This window comes from Anser brachyrhynchus, assembly GCF_964034855.1.
Source record: "Anser brachyrhynchus genome assembly, chromosome: 3".
In the NCBI taxonomy this organism is placed as follows: domain Eukaryota; kingdom Metazoa; phylum Chordata; class Aves; order Anseriformes; family Anatidae; genus Anser; species Anser brachyrhynchus.
This window is the reverse complement of record NC_137696.1, coordinates 6,232,994-6,247,017: the sequence shown is the minus strand read 5'-3', so window position 1 is coordinate 6,247,017 and position 14,024 is coordinate 6,232,994. Positions and strand designations below refer to the sequence as shown.

General features: G+C 40.7%; 2 long non-coding RNA genes across 4 annotated transcripts; one reads left to right on the top strand and one right to left on the bottom strand.

Moving 5' to 3' along the window:
• The first annotated feature begins 3 nt into the window (after window positions 1-3).
• On the top strand, window positions 4-5,652 carry LOC308193347. 3 transcript variants are annotated; one of them, XR_013949568.1, is made up of 4 exons: window positions 4-182; window positions 953-1,076; window positions 1,654-1,807; window positions 4,331-5,652. It is a non-coding gene; the product is annotated as an uncharacterized lncRNA (long non-coding RNA). The 3 variants fall into 3 exon arrangements; XR_013949569.1 differs by having other exon boundaries at window positions 1,654-2,393; XR_013949567.1 differs by lacking the exon at window positions 1,654-1,807.
• A 2,476-nt stretch (window positions 5,653-8,128) lies between these two features.
• Window positions 8,129-11,969, bottom strand: LOC308191597. Its single transcript, XR_013948165.1, has 2 exons — window positions 11,159-11,969; window positions 8,129-9,115 (listed from the first exon to the last, which is right to left on the bottom strand). It is a non-coding gene; the product is annotated as an uncharacterized lncRNA (long non-coding RNA).
• Between the last annotated feature and the right edge of the window lie 2,055 nt (window positions 11,970-14,024).

Genomic DNA, 14,024 nt, shown 5'->3' with positions numbered 1-14,024 from the left:
CTTTTGGAGGCTGTCTCGTATCGGGGTGACCATCCCCGTCTTTGGAGTGCCAAGTGAAAGGGCGAGCTTGGCGTGCTGTTGGCCACCAGCGCTGTATCTTCAAGTCTAGTCATCCGACCCCACTACATTCTGTCAGGAAACCAGTCAGCCGACTCCAGCACATAGCCCCTAGCCCAACCCAGGTACTGGACTTCACGTTTCTTTGCTGGTTTCAGTCAGATTCCTCTCAGCACCATGCCTTTTAGGGTGCCCTGGTCTCTGAACGGCAGCCCTGCCCCTGAGCGTAGTGCCTGCACCCTCAGTTAATGGGGATTAGGACAGCCAACCTCCGTAACCTGGTAAATCGACCTGAATAAAGCAGAGAAGACTGCTGTAAAGGTCTGATCTGCTTTCCTGCCACATACAGGTTGTAGTCTTCAGCCAAGATTTCAGAAAATTCTGTGTGATGAATTCTCTAAAAGTTACTCCAAAGGTTAGTAAGCCCTGTTGTGAAAACATTTACACAGCTTTTTTTTTTTTTTTTTTTCCCTGCTTGAGGAAATTTTAAGACTTAACCACCATTTTATCACACTACCAGTTTGTCTAACGAGGCTCTTTTACATTGCTCCAATTTTTTCTCCATAGGAATTTGGGTTTTGATCAAACCATTCCTTAAAGCCCGGCCTTTATTAGGCTTTTATAGGTCTGGCCTTTATTGACACTCAAGTGGACTCAGCATTAGCGTCTGGGGACAGAAGCAAAAGACAGCTCATAATCAGGAGGAATTTAGAAGCAGCTGAGGGCTTTCAAGGTTCCTCCAACACTGAGCGAGCAGGGAGACAGGCCTGCCCATAGCACTACTCACACTATGCAGAAATGAAACATCAATAGCAATTTTCCTCAGTTGCTACTGTACAAGGGTAGGTCACATCTCCCAATGATTCAGCGATGACTTATATTCTTTCTTCACTAGGTATTCAAAAACTACCTGCTGCTACCAAAGAAGATTTTTCATTGATAGCTTCCCAGCATTGAGAGCCCTGTCTTTGTGAGCTGTAAGCTTCCTGCTACCACAATTAATGCCAGCTGAGAATTAAGTAAGTAAGAGCCTCAGGGAACACATACCTTCTATCTTCCATGCAGTACACAGATACTGAACTCAATATTATTTTTTTTTCTAATCCTTTAGCTATTTATGTGGTTTGTAAAAAACAAACAAAAAAAAACCCTCTAATTTATCAGTGCCCTTCCTTCTTGAGTGAATAGTTTTGATGTTGAATGTGATATTTTAGAAATATTTAGACCTAAGAGTATTTAGACATGAAATAATGTAGGAAAGAGAAAGAAATACAGCAGTAGAAATTATTTGAGAAGACATACTTAGCTGAAGTTCCCTTGTGATGAGATAGTACAGGAAGGACTTTTCCTTGCTGCTCAGTAAGAACTGGGGAAGCCTGAGGGAAATACACTGGTTTTCCTGTAGATTCTCTGAAGAAAATGAAAAAAGTGATCAGCCAAAACCAAAAGAAGTTTGAAAGGTGGTGGAGGAATTCACCTGCTGGAATCAAATTAGGTGATTTACATGACAAAGAGCTGATGTGTGAAAGTAAGGGTTAAGGAACATTTTATTGTGTGGTACAAGGTGCTGAATAATTTATATTTCTGTCCTCAAAGAGCATGTGAGGGAGAGAGGTGACAAAACAGATGTCCGTGAAGTGGAGAAGGGGAAGCATGTAAAATGATGGCCCCAAATATATGAGGAGGTTCCTGTGAATCCAAAAGGACCAGGAAAGATGGACTTCAGAATGAAGAAAGAAAAAAACGTAGGGTACGTCTAAGGAACTCTTCTCTACCAGTTATTACAGAACAGGTTTGGAAGTAATTGCTAGCCACATTCAGCACCGAGGAGGTTTGCAGTTTAGGCAAGTCTGCTCAGGAACAAGGCAGAGTTGCTTTCATTTCTAAAACAGAACTGAGTGTTCCTAAAACAGGGTAGACATGTCACAGCACTGTTAATCCCTCTAAAGTAGGTCAAGCTTGCAAAGATGGAGCAGATACACCTCATTTGAACCTGATTAGGAGCATGAAATGGGAAACAGGTTAAAAAGGGAAAAAGGGAGATTGGGGGGGCTGAACAATTAGAAAAGAAGAACTGTTTGGACCAAACCATTTATTACTTTACTCATTACTTTAATCACTCTGTCCCTTACAAAACTTGTTCTCCTTTAGCTTCACTTTGCTTCTGTTAAACCTGTACATCTTTAGCTTTTACCCCCATTTGTGTGTTGCTCTGCTGGCTTTGCAACCATCTTAAGAGAAATATACTTTTCCAACTTCTGTTACAGAAAAGGTCTGGAAGTCAATATGTCAGTTTAGGTTTTGTCTGTTGTTGGAAGTGTATCCATTAACCACAGGTAAGTTTGGGATAGAATTTGGAAAAAAGGATTTATGAGTTCACTTCTTTAGCTCCTTGTTTTAATAGCACAAAGCTAAGATGAAATACTAAAAAAACTAAGGAGCTGAAGACAATGTCTTTCAGATGGAGAGGTCAGTTTCTTTGGACTCCAACTCAAAATCTGCTTTAGGGGTGGTTTAAGATTTTAGTGATTACACCTATCTGCTTCTTCTGCTACAAAGCTGGCAACAGAAGCCAGTTTTTCAACTTCCTGCATTCACAGCCAAGTATATTATTTTAAATCTTTAGTACACATTATCAGGGGAAGCTGCCAAATAAAGTTTCTTTCAGTAGCAGGAGGACATGGGGTTAAAAGTAGTTTAGAGGTGATGTGTCAGCATAGACCTCTTCAGGATATAGATTTATTTTGATTATAAAATGCAAAGTTGAACTACAATACGGGAAACAAATAAATAAAAAAACAAACATGGTAGACCTGAATGAAAGGACAGATGCAAACAACATATCTTCCTTCTGTTCTCTGGTACTGCAGGTGCTCACATCACAAATATTTCTGTACTGGAATGTTTATTTACCTTCAAAACCAGTCCCTAATCTACCCAGATGACAACACCAAATACATTTTTTCCTAGACCTCCCTAACAGTAATTTCTGTGTTTCTCTAGAAGGTCACGAGAAAGATCGTCCTTTGTGCTCCACAAGTATTTTTCATATGTATACTTTTTATGTTCACTGAACTGCAATTTACACTTTTGCAATTGTGCGGCTTTCCGCTAGAAAAAAAAGGGAATTAAAAACTCATTGATCTTAGGTGTGTGATATAAAGGGTATATTTAGATGACTTTTCCTTCTAAGTTTATTTCTATTAGGTTTATTTTCTACTTCATCGAAGGCTGTCCTATTATTAATTCAGGTGTGCTTTTTGTGGTAAAGAAAAGTATTCAGACTTGTTGGTGTTTTATTGAATGCCATGATAGATTTGTGACACTGCCTAGAGCAGAATAAATTATTGTAACACTCATTTTTCCCAATATATGCCCAATCTCAATATCCATGTATATTTTCCTGTTCTACACTGGATTTCCAGAACTACCTTTCTAGACTTCTAGAATTTATTTTTAAAATACTGTTTGTTAAACTATAAAATAGGAACTTCTTATCATACAGGCAACAGGAATTGATATTTCCAGTTTTAATGTGATCTTTCCCTGTGCCTAATGAAATAACGTTTGCAATATATTTTTCACTGTGAATCATAAATGAGTTTGCAACTTTCTTTTTAACTTAAGTCAAGTAATTAGTAGAGAATAAACTATGTTCAGAAATAAGTATTTTATACATGTTCTAACACAGATTTATTAACCTTAAAGCATATCTTTTTTATGGAGAATGCTTTAGTTTAAAATAGATGGATCAGTAAATACACCACAGCACTGCAATTAACTAATTCTTGGAAATGCACAGTAGCTTTGCTTTCGATATCTATCTAAAGTGAATCAAAACTTTTATACAAGAGTTTGACCAGGAATGTTCATATCTGTCCTTCATAAATCAGACTACAAAATTCCCTGGAATATTAAAGTAAACGTATGAAGAATTTTCTTGTTCATATGAGTCAAGTTTGACTGAACCTCATCTAATGAGTACCCACCAGAAGGTAAGTATATGATGACAACAGGAAGTCATATTTTGCACCTTCATACAGAAAGTTAGGGAGGATACTGTACCTATAATACTTAAAGTTTTTTTTTCCTAGTTAAATGTAGTTTCCAAGAACATCTCTGACTAACCTTGAGGTTTGCTGTCATACATAAATGTGAAGAACTATAGTTGTTCTTTCAAGCACTCTGATTCAAAGATACTCAGCATTGAAAAAAATCTGTTGTTAGCAAAATAACCCTGATAACTCTTTTGTTGTTTATGCTTCTTATACAGGTGAGTTAATGAGCATCACAACAGGTGCATTAGTGCGTGCTAACAGTTATGTCCCACCTTCCTGCATCAGTGCTCTTGATCTTGTAACATTAAAAAACAATATAAAAATATGCTTTTTCATACTGTGTGCATTTCCAACCGCAGAAGACACTTGGCTACTGAGGTGAAGATTTGTCAAAGGCTGAAACAACAAAGTTGTTGTATACTCAGTATACTTCCCATGGTCAAAGGCATCCATCTTCAGGGAGCAGAGATGCCAGAGAAAACCTGGTTCAGGAAGCATATGATGCCTGTGTGCGAGCTAGAGAAACTGCTCGCTTGCTGGCTTTGAAAAGATGACTGTCGCAGGAGAACTGGGACAGAAAGAATGAGATTTGGAACCAGAAGTCCAGCCTGTTTCTGGTGAAACGTCTCTATTGGTATCTTCACATATCTACCAAGATACAAAATGGACAGGCAGGAAGTCATTTGCAAGCCTTATGTAATATCCAGTCCTGCAAAGAAGTGCATTCTGGGGGGATTGCTCTACCCACACAGCACTCCACCATGCAGGCATGCCTCCGCATCCTTATCTTTGCATAACTCAAGCTTAGACCTCCTACAAGATCATCTCCCACCTCTAGTGTGCATCTGTTCATTTTCTGCCTGTCAAACCTCTTCAGAATTTAAAAGTTGTAAGAGATAGGAGAACAAGCTTTCAAGTTTGAGTGCATCAGCTCAGGACAGATTTGATAAGAAATGTTTTTTTTTATTGCTTGACTTTTTTTTTTTTCTAAAATGGAATTCTTCTGGGTAAGGAGCTGTTTCTTGCAACATATTGTTCCTCAACAATAAAAAAAAATATCTAAGTCAGAAGCACAATTCTCTTTTAGATCTGACACCTCTAAAGCCTGATATATGTGGCTGAGTGAGCTACATGAAAGGTATTATTAGGTTTTTATTAGATTATGATGCAAGCTCAACCTGGCTAGGCTTGTCAGACTGTAAATCTAGTGCAAACATCTGTGGCCAAATTTCATTTTCATTCATGGTGCTGTTTGACTGCAGACATTATTCCTCTCTGCTGTAATACTGGTTCCATTCCAACAACTGTTAGAATGGCAGAGGTATATGTAGGGCAATGTTTATAACGTAAACAGTCATTGTTGTAAAATGATTCTGACTGTGCTCCTGAATTAAATCAGAAATAATGCTTGTAAAGGCAAAGGAGTTATTCTTCCTTACACAATACATGAAACCAAAATTCAGGCCTTTATCACAATAGAGGATAAGATTTGTTGGATATGGCATGGATATTTATTTATACATGGCTTTTTACCATCAGTGACTTCTTATTTCTGACATAGCCCATTTTCTGCTCCTTTCTGGCAGCTAGGTGTGGTGTTAAAAGAATGAATCAAACTGTTGAAGCCAGATAGACATGGAGAACTTCCATTTTCAACAGGGACTGCACAAAAATTGGGTTTCTGAAAGCTGCACTAGGTACTGAAAACACTTGAAATGCTTTTTCCATTCCAGAGAGTGACAGTCTCGCTAACAGTAGGCATCTCTCTTTACAATATGTCACACTCACTTTAAACCTGCTCTGAATGCTGTGGGAGCAAAGCAGTGAAGCAGGCTGCCCAAAGGCACAACATAAACCCAGGTTAAACTCACAGATGTTCTGTAGCAGAGTATCTGTTGTGCACTATATAACAAAATCTGTTGCTTTTTTTTCTTAAAGTCCAATACCTCCAATATTTTCTGCCAAAAGAATAACAGCTCACCTGAGAAGACTGTGTGTTTGAGGAGTGAAAACTGGCATATCATAAGCTAAATTTTTGCTTGAAATCAGTTTTTGGATGAGTATTTAAAAGATACTGCAGCAAAGCCACAAATCCAGATGCCATTGCACATAGATCTCAAGCCAAGCTTCCAAATCTTCCAACCTGTGGGACTATCTTTATATAGAATTTATCTAAATTTAGTGCTGAAGATAAGTTACTTCTGATGAAGGCAGCAGGGTAAATGTGAAACGAAATATTTCCCAATGCATTGCTATATCTGCACTACCTTTTCAGAGCTGGTGGTCAGTCTTTCCCACAGTAAGAAAATACATCTTCATCTAAATGCAGTGAAAAATATATTTCTGGCTCCCAGCTGAGCAGTTCTTAGGTATATTGGCTTGGTAAGTATGCCAATATCATAGAGGCTCCTATGGAAATAGACTTCTCTAAACATTTTCGAATTTTGGTAAGTAACATTCATCTCTTCTTCAGTTTTACAAAACAGGTATGAAACCCTTATCCTGGCCCTCCTGTTTAACTGGTGATTGCCTACATCTCTAAGCATATTTCCCCATACCCCTCCCATTGACCTGTGCAATATGTAGATCAAGAGAAATGGATGAGTAATGCTATCAAATACACATACTCCAGTAACCCTTTAAAGAAGGTAAACGAATACAAAAGACAATGCAAGATGCTGGAAAAAAATAGGTATGCAGAGAAACTTACTGAAATGCAGCATGAAAGAAATGTAATTATGTAACTAGATTCTGCCATAGCTTTGCCTGTGTTATTCTCTTCATAATTCTACCTTCTTTCCAAGGGACAACTTAAAATAAGTTACTTGAAAGAAGAATCACATGGCAATATGATCTAAGTTTATCTCATCACTCATCTTGCATCTCTAGTGTCCAATAGACATTCCAGGCCATTTATCTTTCAGACAATGAACTCAAATTTTTCGTGGAATATTAGGAAAAAGATCAGACACTTTCAGTCATAGCTGTAAATTCATCCCAGTGATTTTAGAGAGGTAACTTGTAAGAAAATTGGACATGATCAAAGAAAGTTTCTCTGCATTTAAATGTAAAGCTGGCTGAGTTCAAAATTCTTGGTCGTGACCATGTCTTTCTCATAAATAAAAGCCAGATGAATGAAGAGCCTACCAATACAAGGTGATTTTATTACCACAGGCAGGATGGATCATCTCTGCAGTATTGCTGCAAAATAGAATGAGAAGACTACCCACATTTTATAGTAATTTATGTGGCCATAAAAATATTTCTCTACAGCACAAAGAAGTAGCACGTAGATCAATAGGCCTCTGCAAGGATGTATTTATGAATATGACTCTGCTGGTGGTGACTAAATGCTCCTACAGGTGCAGAAGAAAACGGGCCACCCAGATAACTGCTTCCAGCATAGTCCCCATCTGGCACAAAGCAGTCGCATAGCTCTCTGTGCAGCTGCTTCAATGTGACACTTGCCAGAGGCCCACATACTGCCACTGTTGAAAGACTCTTTTAGTCAGTTTGTCATCTGGGGGTTGCAACTGCCTTTCAAGTAGTGGGACAGTCATCCTGGGCCTGCTGTAGTAGTCTCAATTCAGAAAAAAAGACTGTTAGACTTAGCAGGAGTTTTGCCTGAAGAGTTACAGTTGGATTAGGCTACAGATTGTTAGATTGGGAAGTCATATTGTTACTGGGACATGAAAGAACTCTATGTCAATGTAAATTGCCTGAGAGAAAGGCTATACTCAAGCTTCCAGGAGGCTGAAATTCTAGTCTTTTATTTGCCAAGGCCACAGAAATCTTCAAATACACCATCAGTGGCCAGTTATCTTCCCACAATTAAGTGCAACACCCAAAGTGTCTGTAAATATTTAAGCCTGTTGCAACTTTCAGACACGGGGTTTGATAGTGAAGCTGACCAACGTAAAGGACATTGACTTTTCTTTGGGGGCTTCCTGTACAGAGCATCTGTGAGATCCAGTCCTAGAATACAAGGGCGTCAAGCACACAATTTCGAGATATTTTGTTTTTGACGGAGAAAGGGAAAACTGTAGGGGGTGTACACTTATCTGTAGCATGGGCTGATGACAGGGCTTATTTAAAACTTTTTTTCAGAGCTACCCCTTTGCCAAAGACTGCATTAGCAGATATCTACAAATAGCATGCTTTGTAAGGACTAAGAAAGTTGAAGTTGGTAAGTGCTCAGAGCCTTATTTGATAGCTTTTTCCCATTAATACTGTTCAGCTCCACAAGTAGACAACGTAAAAACAGACATAAGTGGATTACCAAAGGTAACAATCTAAAGGATGTTTTAAGGATCTAGGTATATAGTCTTAAATGGCTCATTCCAGAAAAGACCTGTACTGAAAGTTCACTGGTATTGCTGAAGTATTCCCAGCCAAGGCGCAGCTTTTTGTGTGGCAACAACTTTGTGAAAAGCATTCTGGTCAGTCAGCTTCTCCCATACGCTCGACTCTCCTGGATGCCTTTTCTCCTCGAGGGAAACATGAAACATTTAGTCCACTTACAAAGGTTTACATATCCCTGAACATCTTTTTTCCATCCATATCACTGATTAAGAAAGAAACAAATTATCTTGCTTTGCAGATGGCACAGTTCATTTTATCAAAGTTATTGAAGACTAATTTTCGGGGACCCAGACCTGACCTTATAATGAACTGCTGTTGGCATACACAAGCACAGAGAACTGAGGCAGTCTGCAAAGCAGCAGCTGCCAAAGCAAGTCCTCTTTGGTTTCAGACCCTCCTCTCTGGCAAGAGAACTGTAGATCCAAGTACTGCATTCTAGTCGTGTGACTCTCGGTCACTCCTGCAGAGCCTTGTCCCTGAAGCAAATATACCATTTGGCATGCTGGACCCTAATTATAGCTCATGTCGCAACTCTTTCCCAGTGGGAATGCAACTGTCCCACAGCTCAAAACAGTGAAAGGGTGGAATTCATATTTCTGTGCCTCACCCAGCAGAACAGCTTTTTGATCCAAGTGCTTCTGTAGCACAGATGATGGAAATTTTGTAAGCTGATGTTTTACATTTTTTTCTGTTATTTTCTGTGATTTTTTTCCATGTTGAAAGACTAGGTTGAAGTGGGAAAGCATAAGACAATGATGGCCTCCTAATACAACTTCTTGGCTTGTATCTAAAACCCCACAGGCAGATGCTTTGCTGCTGTCTCAGTCAGAGATGTATTAATGTACGAAAATCACCAGGACTGTAAACCCGAGGGCAACTGAATCCAAAGGTACCTTGAAACCGCTGTGTTAAATGGTTGAGAAGACATTTATACCAAATAACTCTGACAGAGCCTTGGCCATAATAATGAAAAAATTACCTTCTGATTTGACATCATAAAGAACTGTACTTTCGTTAAGCAGACAATATATCAATACACTACTTATTTTTGTTCTAAATCTGTACATGGGGAATATATCCTGCTAAAACACAGCTCCTGATAATACAGCAGTCATGTTCCTCCTTCCACACATCTTTGTGAAGAAAGTGATTTCCATGCTTCATTGAGGTAGAAGAAAAAAATATTACAGTTTAGGAAAGAGTAAATGTTATTTTAAGTGACCAAATCCTCCAAGCAGTTTCTTAAATGCAACTATAAATTTCTGCTGCAAAAGGCAGGGAAGAAAAAAAAGCAAAGAGGACATGCACGGAGTCAGCAAAGTCCCACCACACCCTGGGAAGGGAGTTCTGTTGTCATTTGTTAAAACAGAGGGCTGCCAATTGGAAGTGTTACAGACATTTTTAAAGTCCTCTTAGCTCTCTGCATATCATTTGCTGCTACTTGTGGTTCAGTTATTTCCCAGTAAAGTCTGTTCTGCAAACAAAAGGCCAAACAATTAAAACAATTTTTTGGCTGCTAACAGTGCTGACTGCTTCCTTTGCCCATGAGGGATTCCATGTTTTATGCCCAAGATTTCTTTCAGGCTTTCTTTCAAGATTTCTTTCAGGCTGAACATAAATAGTGAGCAAAATACCCCAGTAATGCTTGGGGCCTGCAGAGAAGGGGTAACCCCTGCTTTAAGGTTACTGCAGTACCATTCCTCTGCTGCTTTTACAGTGTAATTTTCCAGGGGTCTCTTGTAGCAGTACAGATGGCTTTTAAAGGGGCAGTCAGAGAATCATTCAGGTTGGAAAAGCCCTCTAAGATCATCTCATCCAACCTTTAACCTAGTACTGACAAGCCCACCACTAAACCATGCTTCTAAGTTTTAGATTTACACATTTCTTGAAGACCTCCAGGGATGGTGACTCAACCACTTCCCCGGGCAGCCTGTTCCAATGCTACACAACCCTTTCAGTAAAGAAATTTCTCCTAATATCCAACCTAAACCTCCCCTGGTGCAACTTGAGGACATTTCCCCACATCTTATCACTTTGTGCTTGGGAGACAAGACTGATCCCCACCTCACTACAACCTCCTTTAAGGTAATTGTGAAGTACAATAAGGTCTCCCCTGAGCCTCCTTTTTCTCCAAGGTAAACAACCCCAGCTTTCTCAGCTGCTTCTCATAAGACTTGTTCTCTACACCCTCCACGAGCTTTGTTGCACTTATCAGCAAAATAACCACCAGAACCTTTTGTAGATAAACACATTTTAAAGGAGAGGCTTAAGGACAAAGGAACCCGACTCATACATTCAGTTTCCTCAAGTCTATATGATTAGCTAGAAAATTTTTGTGAAGGGCAAGGAGAACACAGTACCCTATACAGCTAGCTTTATGACATCCTTACAGATTCCGACCTGTGGAGTGTTATTTGCTAACCTATAGTCCATGGAAAAGCAGAAGCTAATAGGATAGATAGATAAGCTAGAGAGAAGTTAGCATTAACAGCTATTGTAATAAATTAAAATGAAGCATCATAGTAGATAGAAAAAAGCACTTTCTTACTCAAAGCTATTAAGAGTGATTACAAGTTCATACCACAGACACTGCAGATTAAAATTAGTAAGAGTTCACAGCTAACTGAAATAGTTGAAAGGTGGCTAAATACAGTAGCAGACATACTTGTGAAGAAACAAACCTTGACATTTCAACATAGTACATCTAAAACCTGTCATAAGCCATAAACCAGCTATACTCTAACCATTCCCTCTGCAGCTGAAGCTAGTCTTCCAAAAGGGAAAAAACATTTGATGTTTATGCACTCACAAATATCTGCAATAACTGGCTTGCCCACAGAACCCAACTCTTACAGAGAGCTATGCTATGGCCCTGAGGGCACTAATAAGTCTTTAGTGGCCCTGATCAGTTGCACCTGGGACCCCCACCCATACCCCTTCACATAGGCTTTTGGGCCCTATTTAAGCTCAGGCCAAGGCACTATGCTCCTGTTTTTGAGCTGTGTTATAGGAGTGTAGGTTTTTATGCTTTAAGGCTATAGTTTGTATGTATGTAATAGTATTGTTTGCTAATGGTATAGCTGTAGAGCCTGCTTCACAGCCTTGCCCCATCTGGATCCTGTTATGCGCACCTTATCATGCGGCACTTGCAGGGCAAGCAGGCGATCAGGCCCAGTCAGCATGGGTTTATGAAAGGCAGGTCCTGCTTGACGAACCTGATCTCCTTCTATGACCAAGTGACGCGCTTGGTGGATGAGGGAAAGGCTGTGGACGTGGTTTACCTTGACCTCAGTAAGGCTTTTGACACAGTTCCCCACAACATTCTCCTCAAGAAACTGGCTGCTCGGGGCTTGGACTGGCGTACGCTTCGCTGGGTTAGAAACTGGCTGGATAGCCGGGCCCAGAGAGTTGTGGTGAATGGAGTCAAATCTGGTTGGAGGCCGGTCACTAGTGGTGTCCCCCAGGGCTCGGTACTGGGGCCGGCCCTCTTTAATATCTTTATCGATGATCTGGATGAGGGCGTCCAGTGCACCCTCAGTAAGTTTGCAGATGTCACCAAGCTAAGTGCGTGTGTCGATCTGCTCGAGGGCAGGAAGGCTCTGCAGGAGGATCTGGATAGGCTGGACCGATGGACTGAGGCCAACTGTATGAAGTTCAACAAGGCCAAGTGCCAGGTCCTGCACCTGGGGCGCAACAACCCCAAGCAGAGCTACAGGCTGGGAGATGAGTGGCTGGAAAGCTGCCTGGCCGAGAAGGACCTGGGAGTATTGGTTGATAGTCGGCTGAATATGAGCCAGCAGTGTGCCCAGGTGGCCAAGAAGGCCAACAGCATCCTGGCCTGTATAAGAAGCAGTGTGGCCAGCAGGTCTAGGGAAGTGATTGTGCCCCTGTACTCGGCTCTGGTGAGGCCGCACCTTGAGTACTGTGTTCAGTTTTGGGCCCCTCGCTACAGGAAGGACATGGACATGCTCGAGCGAGTCCAGAGAAGGGCGACCAAGCTGGTGAGGGGTCTGGAGCACAAGTCTTATGAGGAGCGGCTGAGGGAGCTGGGCTTGTTCAGCCTGGAGAAGAGGAGGCTCAGGGGCGACCTTATCGCTCTCTACAGTTACCTTAAAGGAGGCTGTAGAGAGGTGGGGGTTGGTCTATTCTCCCTCGTGCCTGGTGACAGGACGAGGGGGAATGGGCTAAAGTTGCGACAGGGGAGTTTTAGGTTGGATGTTAGGAAGTACTTCTTTACCGAAAGGGTTATTAAGCATTGGAATGGGCTGCCCAGGGAGGTGGTGGAGTCACCATCCCTGGAGGTCTTTAAAAGACGTTTAGATGTAGCCCTTAGTGATATGGTTTAGTGTAGGACTTAGTGTTAGGTCGAAGGTTGGACTCGATGATCTTGAGGTCTCTTCCAACCTAGAAATCTGTGATACTGTGATACTGTGATACCTTGTACTGCCTGCCATGTTTAGACACTGAAGGATGCTGCCTAGGTTAGAGAGGACTAGCTCTGCATTGGGGTCACATTGTAGTCCTGGTTAAGCCCTGCTTTGTGGTTCAGCCCTGGTTTTGCTGTTCCTTGATACATGAAGCAGGAAGATACCTAAATGGGGACTGGAATGAAACTACTGAAGACAAGAGTCAGTGCTAGTTTTAGAAGTTAAACTTAAATTCTTTGGGGACTTGAGTAACAGTGAGAAATACATAGTCCTTCTTTGAAGAATTTCTAGAAATAATCAATCTGCTATTTCGCTCATTAAATTATTTTTGTGTTTAATTGGCAAAAGCAAAGAAAGTAATATTTCTCAGTTGCTGTATGCTGCATGGTATTTTGTCATAATAGGATATATGTGTGTCACAAACTCCTGTCTGTCAATGAAACCAACAGGATTACAGAGAGTAGGATTTGCTTCTGTACTTCAGAACAGGCTGTTTGGAGAAACAGATTACTGGTTGCGAAGCTAATCTTCTGAAAGAACCTACTTTCTGCCTGGAGAGGAATGGAGACTACTGTCAGTTTCTTGAGAGGGGAGAGCTAAGAAATGGGATGTTTAATGCACTCCATTACCAGAGCTTTTTGTATGTCTTGCATGCTTGGCCAGAAAGTGTGGGTGTAAGTGTCACGTTCAGGTCTAGTACTTATTTGCAGAGTATCTAATTTCCATGAGTGGCAAGCAGTAACTTCTTGGAGAAATCAGATTGAGTTAAAAGCTTTTGAAAGTTGCAGTGTCAGTATTCACTGAATTGGATTCACCCAGCCTCTTATGGCTGGATTCTAATTAGTATTGCTCAGTATTTTTCTGCTGGGTAGCATAGCAAACCTGGCATACTTAATAACATTGCCATGCTGATTTCACAGCTTTAACTGTCAACCTGCTTTAATTCTGAAGAAATGGAAGGGCTGTTTGTTAAAATACAAGCTGGGAGGGATGAAAAAGAGGGGATGTTTGAACTTCTGAGCTTTCCTGGGGCGTGAGAAAACAATGGAGTAAGTACTTCATATGGATGACTACCCAGTAAAAATGTCTCTTCAGATCAAAATTTCCCTCATCTCTGATT